This window comes from Arachis ipaensis, chromosome B9 (genome assembly GCF_059453495.1).
Source record: "Arachis ipaensis isolate K30076 ecotype BB chromosome B9, ASM5945349v1, whole genome shotgun sequence".
Lineage (NCBI taxonomy): Eukaryota > Viridiplantae > Streptophyta > Magnoliopsida > Fabales > Fabaceae > Arachis > Arachis ipaensis.
In genome coordinates this window covers 122,040,265-122,048,223 of record NC_142444.1, presented here as the reverse complement: position 1 = coordinate 122,048,223, position 7,959 = coordinate 122,040,265, and the positions used below count along the sequence as shown (strand labels likewise).

Below are 7,959 nucleotides of genomic sequence, written 5' to 3'. Positions count from 1 at the left end.
ATTAACCCACTTGTTCTTAATTTAGCACATTACAAGCCTCAAAGCGGAAAACAATAAAAGTCCTTATTTGGATCTTTGATTAGCTTAGGCTAGTGTGTGTATCATTCAAGTGTAGGAAAACTTGGGACATTGGGAGAATAAAAGGGTAGTTTTATATTTTTGTTGTAAATATTGGGAATTGGGTACATGCTCATGTATTGATTAAATGTATAGACCTTATGCATTGATGTTCTTGTATGTAGCTTGAAAAGAAAGAAAAAATAAATGAGAAAAATAAAAGAGAAAGAAAAAGAAATATATATATATATATATATATATATATATATATATATATGTGTGTGTGTGTGTGTGTGTGTGTGTGTGTGTGAAAAAAGAAAAGAAATAAAAAAATAGAAAAAGAAAGAAAAAGAAAAAAAATAATAAAAAGGGGACAAAATGCCCCAAAGTGAAGCTCAAAAAAGATCAGAGCATATGAGTTGTAATCAAGAAAAGAATGCATGAGTATGTGAAGAAAAAAAAAGTGAGCAGAATGGGTAGTTAGGTTAGAACTTAATTGTATAGAATGTCATAGGTTAGGTGGGAAGTCCAAACTTATCAAAGATTCAAAACAAGTAGCACATAATCAGGTAACATAGCATATATGATATAGCAATCCAAAATAAGTAGGCAAACCCAAACAATTCAAACATATGCAAATGATGTATGCCTGCCCTATGGCTGATGATATCATCTGTTGGTTATATAGCTAACCCGACAAGTCCTGGTAGCTAACCATTGGACTGTCCCTCTGTCGTGCATCCCCAACTCGAATTATTCTCAATCATAATCATGATCATAATCATAATCATACAACACCCACACTGGTGTTTATCCATATCACACCCACACTGGTGTTTATCCACGGGGACGAGCTCATCTGGAACTTTCACACTGTCTGGCCACACTTACGACATAGGGTCAGCAGAGTATCGAGTCTCAACCTGGAGCACGTGGTGGCTAGTCACTGCTTTCATCTAGGGAAACTCGTATCTCAAATATTTATTCCACATTCATTCATAACATTCCATAATCATTTGTCATGACCATGTCGTCATTTATACATCACATGCTTGCACATTTATACATCACTCATCATAACCCAGCGCAAGTGGGACGAAACCACAACCCTTGCGTCCACCCGGGGAGCCTCTATACTAACCAACCTGGAGCAAGTGGGGCGCAATCACAACCCTTGCATCTACCTAAGAGGTATGTTCTCATATGCCTAGGAGAAACCAAGGAGGGGATCCTAACCTCCAACCATCTCGCTGGGGGTGATTTTACAATACCAGGAGAAACAAGGAAGGGGATCCTCACCTTCCTTCATCTCTTTGGGGTCGCACTTCCGAGAAAGAGAGCTCAAGATAAAGCAATCATTCAAAGTCATATTTTTATTTCCATCCATAAATCAATATTTATCATAGCCATCCGGCTCATAGCATAACCCTTAACCAGCCAATAATCATTATCAAATACAGCCCTTTGGCTCACGGCATACACCGCACTTCCATCATCACCCTCAACAACTCATACAGTCATCATTAATCATCATTCATCATTGATTTTTACTTTACTTCATCCACAAGTTACCACTTGTCCTAGATTCTTCCTATCGCTAGGCATACTATAAGTATTTAGAACATAAAGGGTGAGAATGGAGACTTAGAAGTCTGAAATTTGGCTTTGAAAACTCAAAAATCAACCTTGGGGTGAAAACAGGGTCACGCCACGCACACGCGTGGAAAGCCAAAAAGTATAGTGATGCGTATGCGTCGCCCACGGGTATGCGTGGATGGGAGAAAAGCCAAGTGACGCCCGCGCGTCAGCCACGTGTACGCGTGGGTGTGTTTTGTATCCACGCGTACGCGTACGCAATTCTCGCACAACTCTTGGGAATTTGGCTGGGCAATTGGATCAGCACATTGACACGTATGCGTCGGCCAGGTGCACGCGTGGGTAGTGAACATTTGAAAACAACGCGTGCGCGTCAGCCACGCCTATGCGTGGGGGTGATAAACCCCATTTGTAGGGTTTATCTTGTGTTTATTTTAGGGGATTTTATGACCTTTTTCGCACATTTATTCAATGAAATAGCATGGTTTCATGATTGTCTCTCAATTTGTGCTTAAGTGTGAAAACATGCTTTCTAGGTCCTTAATTAGCTAAATTCAATTCACCTTTGATTCCACTAGATGCCTTGATTTGTTTGTTAAGTGATTTCAGGTTGAAAAGGCTAGGAATGAATCAAAGGAGTGAAGAGGAAAGCATGCAAAGTAAAAAACACATGAAAAAGCCAAAAATTTGGATATCTTCATCCACGCGCACGCACACTGTACACGCATGCGTGGATCGCGAAAACACAAGGGACGCGCACGCGCACGCGCACTGTACGCGTACGCGCCGATGGGCGCACGTGATTTTTTTTAAATATAAAACGTGCCCAGCAATTTCTGAGAGCTGTGGAGCCCAGTTTGCAACCAACTTTGGCGCCAAAATGCATATAAGGACCAAGGATTGAAGGGAATCATAACTTAGCATCATTTAGCATAATTTTACACTCATTAGGATTAGTTAGAAGTAGTTTCTAGAGAGAGAAGCTCTCACTTCTCTCTAGAATTAGGATTAGGATTAGGTTTAGTTCTTAGATCTAGGTTTCAATTTATGCTTTCTTCTATTTCTCCTTCTCAATTCTTTGTTGTTGCAATCATCACTCTTCTATTCTTTTGTTGTAATTTCTTTTACTTTGTTTCTATATTTTGTTGTAGATCTACTCTTGTTTCTTCTATTCTTTTTCCATTCAATTTGAGGTAATTCATGTCAATAATGTTCATTTTGATTGTTGTTGTTAATTCCTTGCAATAATTGTTGTTAGATTTCATTCTTGTTGTAGATTTCATATGCTTTCCTTTTATGTCTCTTATGTGTTTGATAAAATGCTTCTTCTAGTTTTAGTATAGATTTTGATCCTCTTGGCCTAGGTAGAGTAGTTAGTGACGCTTGAGTTATCTAATTCCTTTGTTGATTGACAATTAGAAGTTGCTAATTGATTTGGATACCACTAAAGCTAGTCTTTCCCTTGGGAGTTGGCTAGGACTTGTGGAATCAAGTTGATTCATCCACTTGACTTTCCTCCATGGTTAGAGGTTAACTAAGTGGTAGCAATGGACAATTTGTGGTCACAATTGAGGAGGATAACTAGGATAGGACTTCTAATTCTCATTCCTTGCCAAGAGCTTTGCTATTTGTTAGTTTATTTTCTTTGCCATTTATATTTCTTGTCTAAAATCTCAAAAACCCCAAACATACCCCATAATCAATAACAAGGACACTTTATCGCAATTCCTAGGGAGAACGACCCGAGGTTTAAATACTCCGGTTTATAATTTTAGGGGTTTGTTCTAGTGACAAACAAATTTTTGTATGAAAGGATTATTGATGGTTTAGAGACTATACTTGCAACGAGAATTTATTGTGAATTCTAAACTGTCAAAAGTCCAATCATCAGGGGGTGCGTTCTGCCAAAAATTTTACTAAGTTAAAAAGCTATAGAATTCACAGTTTCAAACCCCAAACTTCCAACACACATAACTCCTTCTACAAAATTCCTTTTTCAACCATTTCTGAACCGTTGGAAAGATCGTTGAATAAACTTTCATAAAAATTCAATTTTGAAGAATTCCAAACTCTGTGGACCGAGTTACAAACCGCCAAAGTTGGTCAAAAATTAGTTTTTACCCAAACATAGAAATCACCAATTTTTCCAATGTTCACAAGCCAAATTCATTTTCACTCATCTAAATGACCACAACCCAATCACTTTCACATAATTACACTCAACCAAAACTAAACCTACCTCATATACACAATTTCACCCAAAACCATCAAATTCCACACTTCAATTCCTCAACCTTATTATTCAATAACCAACCTAATCATTCACATATTCAATATCTAAAATCCATCCATTTACTTATATCATCACACAATACACACATCAACTTACCTTCCTTACCTCTTTCCAGCCTCCGGCCCAAAATTCACGGCCTCCGATCGAAATTCACAATTTAAATGCATATTCCACAAATCAATACTCATTATTCAATTCATCATATTCTCAACACACCAAACATACAATTTCACACAATTCTCAACCTAATCATTAATTTACATTACATATCAACTATGCATATTAGCACCAACCATTCACACAATCTAAACTTAATCCTAGGGGCATCTAGCCTAGGAATTCTCATCACACCACATGGTACTTAAATGAAACTTAAACCGTACCTCTTGTAGCCAAACCAATTGAGCCTCTTCTTTGGAAGTCTCCACCAACCTTAGCTCCAAGTCTTACCAAAGCTCCTCAAGCAATACCAACCTCCCAATTGTGCACCAAAATCACGCAATACTCTAACATAACCAATTTCACATATATACATTAACCTAGGGTTCATGAAATTGACAAATCACAAGGGTTTGAGCACATCTTACCTCAGCCCATATGAAATAGAGATAGAGCCCACTTAGAATCTATGTTAGAGTATCCCTAAACAACCAAAATCACAAGATTTTAACACTAACTATCCCAAAATATATAACAGTGGAGAATCTCAAAAACTGGGGCAGAGATGAATGAAATAATCACCATAAAACTTAGATAGAATTGTAGAGGATGAGAAGAGCGACGTGTGACCACAAACAGCTCATCAATCGGATTTCTGTAGCAAAAGTTATGGACATTTGAAGGTGGAGCTAGGATTAGATTTTCTCCTCTCTTCTCTCTTCTCCAAAGCTGCGCCCCTACCCTCTTCCTTTAGGGTAAATAAGCTGAATTGCTTATAACTAATGTTTATATATGTTGGGTCTTGCGCCCACTTGGGCCCCGTTCACTTGGTTTAGTCCGTTGGCCCAATTTTGGGCCAAAACCTTTAAGATTAGAGTTTCAAATCGAATTTTAAATATTTCTAGCTTCCCTAATTATAAATCCTAATTTCTTAGCCTTATTCACTTATAATTAATTTTTTTCAGCTGTAGTACCAGACAGATCTCGATTGGTACTGCCGGTCAAAATTCCAGTGCGCATTTTTACGTAGAAAGCTATGTTTTTTGACTCAGAAAAATTTACTGAGTCCAAATATCATATTTAAATTATCAAACTCCGATTTCTAGATTTTCTAACCATATTCACTCCTATTTAATTTATTATTTAATTAATTACGATTTGACCAGATTTACAATTATTTTTTAATAATTATTTAGGCAATTTTTTAATATAAAAAAAAGAGAAAATGACAAATAGGTCATTGACCTTTTACCCCACAGACATTTTCGTCCCTGACCATTCGAAAATATTTTCAAGTCCTGACGTCCTTAAAATTAGGACGGATCAGTCCCTTTGTCAAAAAGTCACCGTCAGACCCAATAAAAAGTCTGACGTGGCTCCCCCTTCTGCTTACCTGGCATGACGGCTGCCCACGTGGCACGTTAGGGAGATGAAGCATTTGAAAAATGGACAAATAAGTCCTTGGCGCTCAGAACGACGTCGTTTAACGGTGTCGGTGATCCCACAGGCCACTCAATCCCAAAATATGTGTCTTCAAAACTCAAAACTCTTCTGAATCTCTGTTTTCCCCTTTTTTCTTTTCCCCACTCTCGTTCATTTCCAATTCTCATTTCTATCGTTCTTTCCGGATCGGATACATAAAAGACATGGCAGTATCGCGGTGGTTATGGGAACTGCAATCCCAGGCAGCGAACAAGATCTGCGTCGACTGCTCTCAGAAGAACCCACAGTGGGCCTCCGTCTCTGACGGCGTATTCATGTGCCTCGAGTGCTCCGGCAAGCACTGCGGCCTCTGTGTCCACATCTCCTTCGTCAGATCCGTCACCATGGACTCCTGGTCCAAAATCCAGATCAAGAAGATGGAGGCTGGCGGCAACGACGCCCTTAACGCCTTCCTCTCTCAGTATGGTATTCCAAAGGAAACTGATATTGTCACAAAGTACAACACCAGCGCCGCCAAAATCTACCGCGACCGCATCCAGGCCCTCGCCAAAGGCCGTCCCTAGCGCGATCCTCCCGTTGTTAAGGAGGATCTCCGCTCCTCTGCCGGGAAACCTCACTTGTCGCACACCGGCGGTGGCGGTGGTGGTGGAGGTTGGAGGCAGTCAGAATTGGAGGCCTCCGCCGCGAACAAGGAGAGCTTCTTTGCTCGGAAGATGGCGGAGAATGACACGAGGCCTGAGGGGCTCCCGCCGTCGCAGGGCGAAAAGTACGTCGGGTTCGGATCAAGCCCTGCCCCTTCGCAGAAGAACATAAACCGCCCAAAACGACTATCTCTGTTGTTTCGCAGGTGGTTCTCGATTGCAGTGAATTGAGTGTGTTGCTTGTTAATTTGTTTTATATTTGAATGGAGATGTGTTTCTCTTTGTGATTAGGGGATTGGTAAATTATCATTGGTTGCTGCATCTGCCGCTCAATCTGCTGGTAGTGTTGCTCAGGCAAGCACCAAGGAAATCACTGCTAAGGTGTTAATTGCTATCTGGGTTTATATATAATAATTTATGTTTTGAGTTCGTTCAATTGGATCAAACGAAGAACCCAAACGAATTTCAGGATTAGGGCAGCGATCTAAACGACGTCGTTCTGAGCGCCAAGGGACTTATTTGTCCACTTTTCAAATGTTCCATCTCCTTAACGTGCCACGTGGGCAGTCGTCATGCCAGGTAAGCAGAAGGGGAGCCACGTCAGACTTTTCCGTTGGGTCTGATGGTGGCTTTTTGACGGAGGGACTGATCTGTCCTAATTTTAAGGACGTCAGGGACTTAAAAGTATTTTCGAATGGTCAGGGACAAAAATGTCTGTAGGATAAAAGGTCAGGAACCTATTTGTCATTTTTTCTAAAAAAAATTATAATACTGTACATATGAGAATTTCTTTAGTTCTGCTGTCAAGTTGAATCCATAGCTTTATGGCTTTATCATTTCATCTCGTATATTTTATTCTCGCCTTACCATCATTTAGGAAGCACTTGATTGCATTCTAGGCTTTTAAAAAATAACGTAATATAGTGTTTGTTTCGATTAGTTTTAAAAAATACTTAATTTTTCATATTTTTTAAAAATTATATTTTTTAAGAAATTTTATTTTATATCTGTATAAATTTTTTAAAAACATATTCTATTATCAAAAATATTTTTAATTTTATTTGGATAAAGAATTTAATTATTTTAATTTATTTATTAGTTATATTTTAATAAAAATTAAAAATAATAATGACTATAAATATAGTGGCTATAAATACATTCACACATTTTCGTATGAGAATCTTATTCTCATAAGATATATATAACTAGCATTAATGCTATTGATTGGCACAGTTGACATGACGAAATTTTCTATATTGAAGAACCAACATTATGCAACGGCTAAGCAGGTTATAGAATTTCAAAGATTAAATACGTAACTGGTATCTGCTTCGTTCCTTCATGACATGGTGATGTTCATTATCTTGTTAGAGGTATTTTTGCTGCCTCTATTTTGCTTTAGGTCCTTCCTTCCTTAAACTTGTTCTACTCTTACTTTTACTCTGTTTTTATTCTATTTTCTGCTATAATTAGGTTGAGTATTGACGCTAGTGTATATATATATTACTTATTATTATTTATAAATATTTATCGTAATATTCATCACTTTTTTTTTTAAAAAATTTATAGTGAGTGTGCAATATATCTATATTAGTCTTGTGATATAATACATGTTATTCGGTTAAAAAACTCAAGAAAGGTAAATTGAGCTGTAAAAGCAATGTATTTTTACAATTATGGAGACACACCTCAATCTGGTTGTCTAAAATCAGTATTTTGGCCAAAGATATCGATGGATAAAATTCGTCACTAAAGTCTAAAAAGTGCAAA

The 7,959-nt window shown here is 38.0% G+C and overlaps 1 pseudogene; it reads left to right on the top strand.

Moving 5' to 3' along the window:
* Window positions 1-5,751: 5,751 nt before the first annotated feature.
* On the top strand, window positions 5,752-6,600 carry LOC107615794 (putative ADP-ribosylation factor GTPase-activating protein AGD6; annotated as a pseudogene).
* The last annotated feature ends 1,359 nt before the right edge of the window (window positions 6,601-7,959 follow it).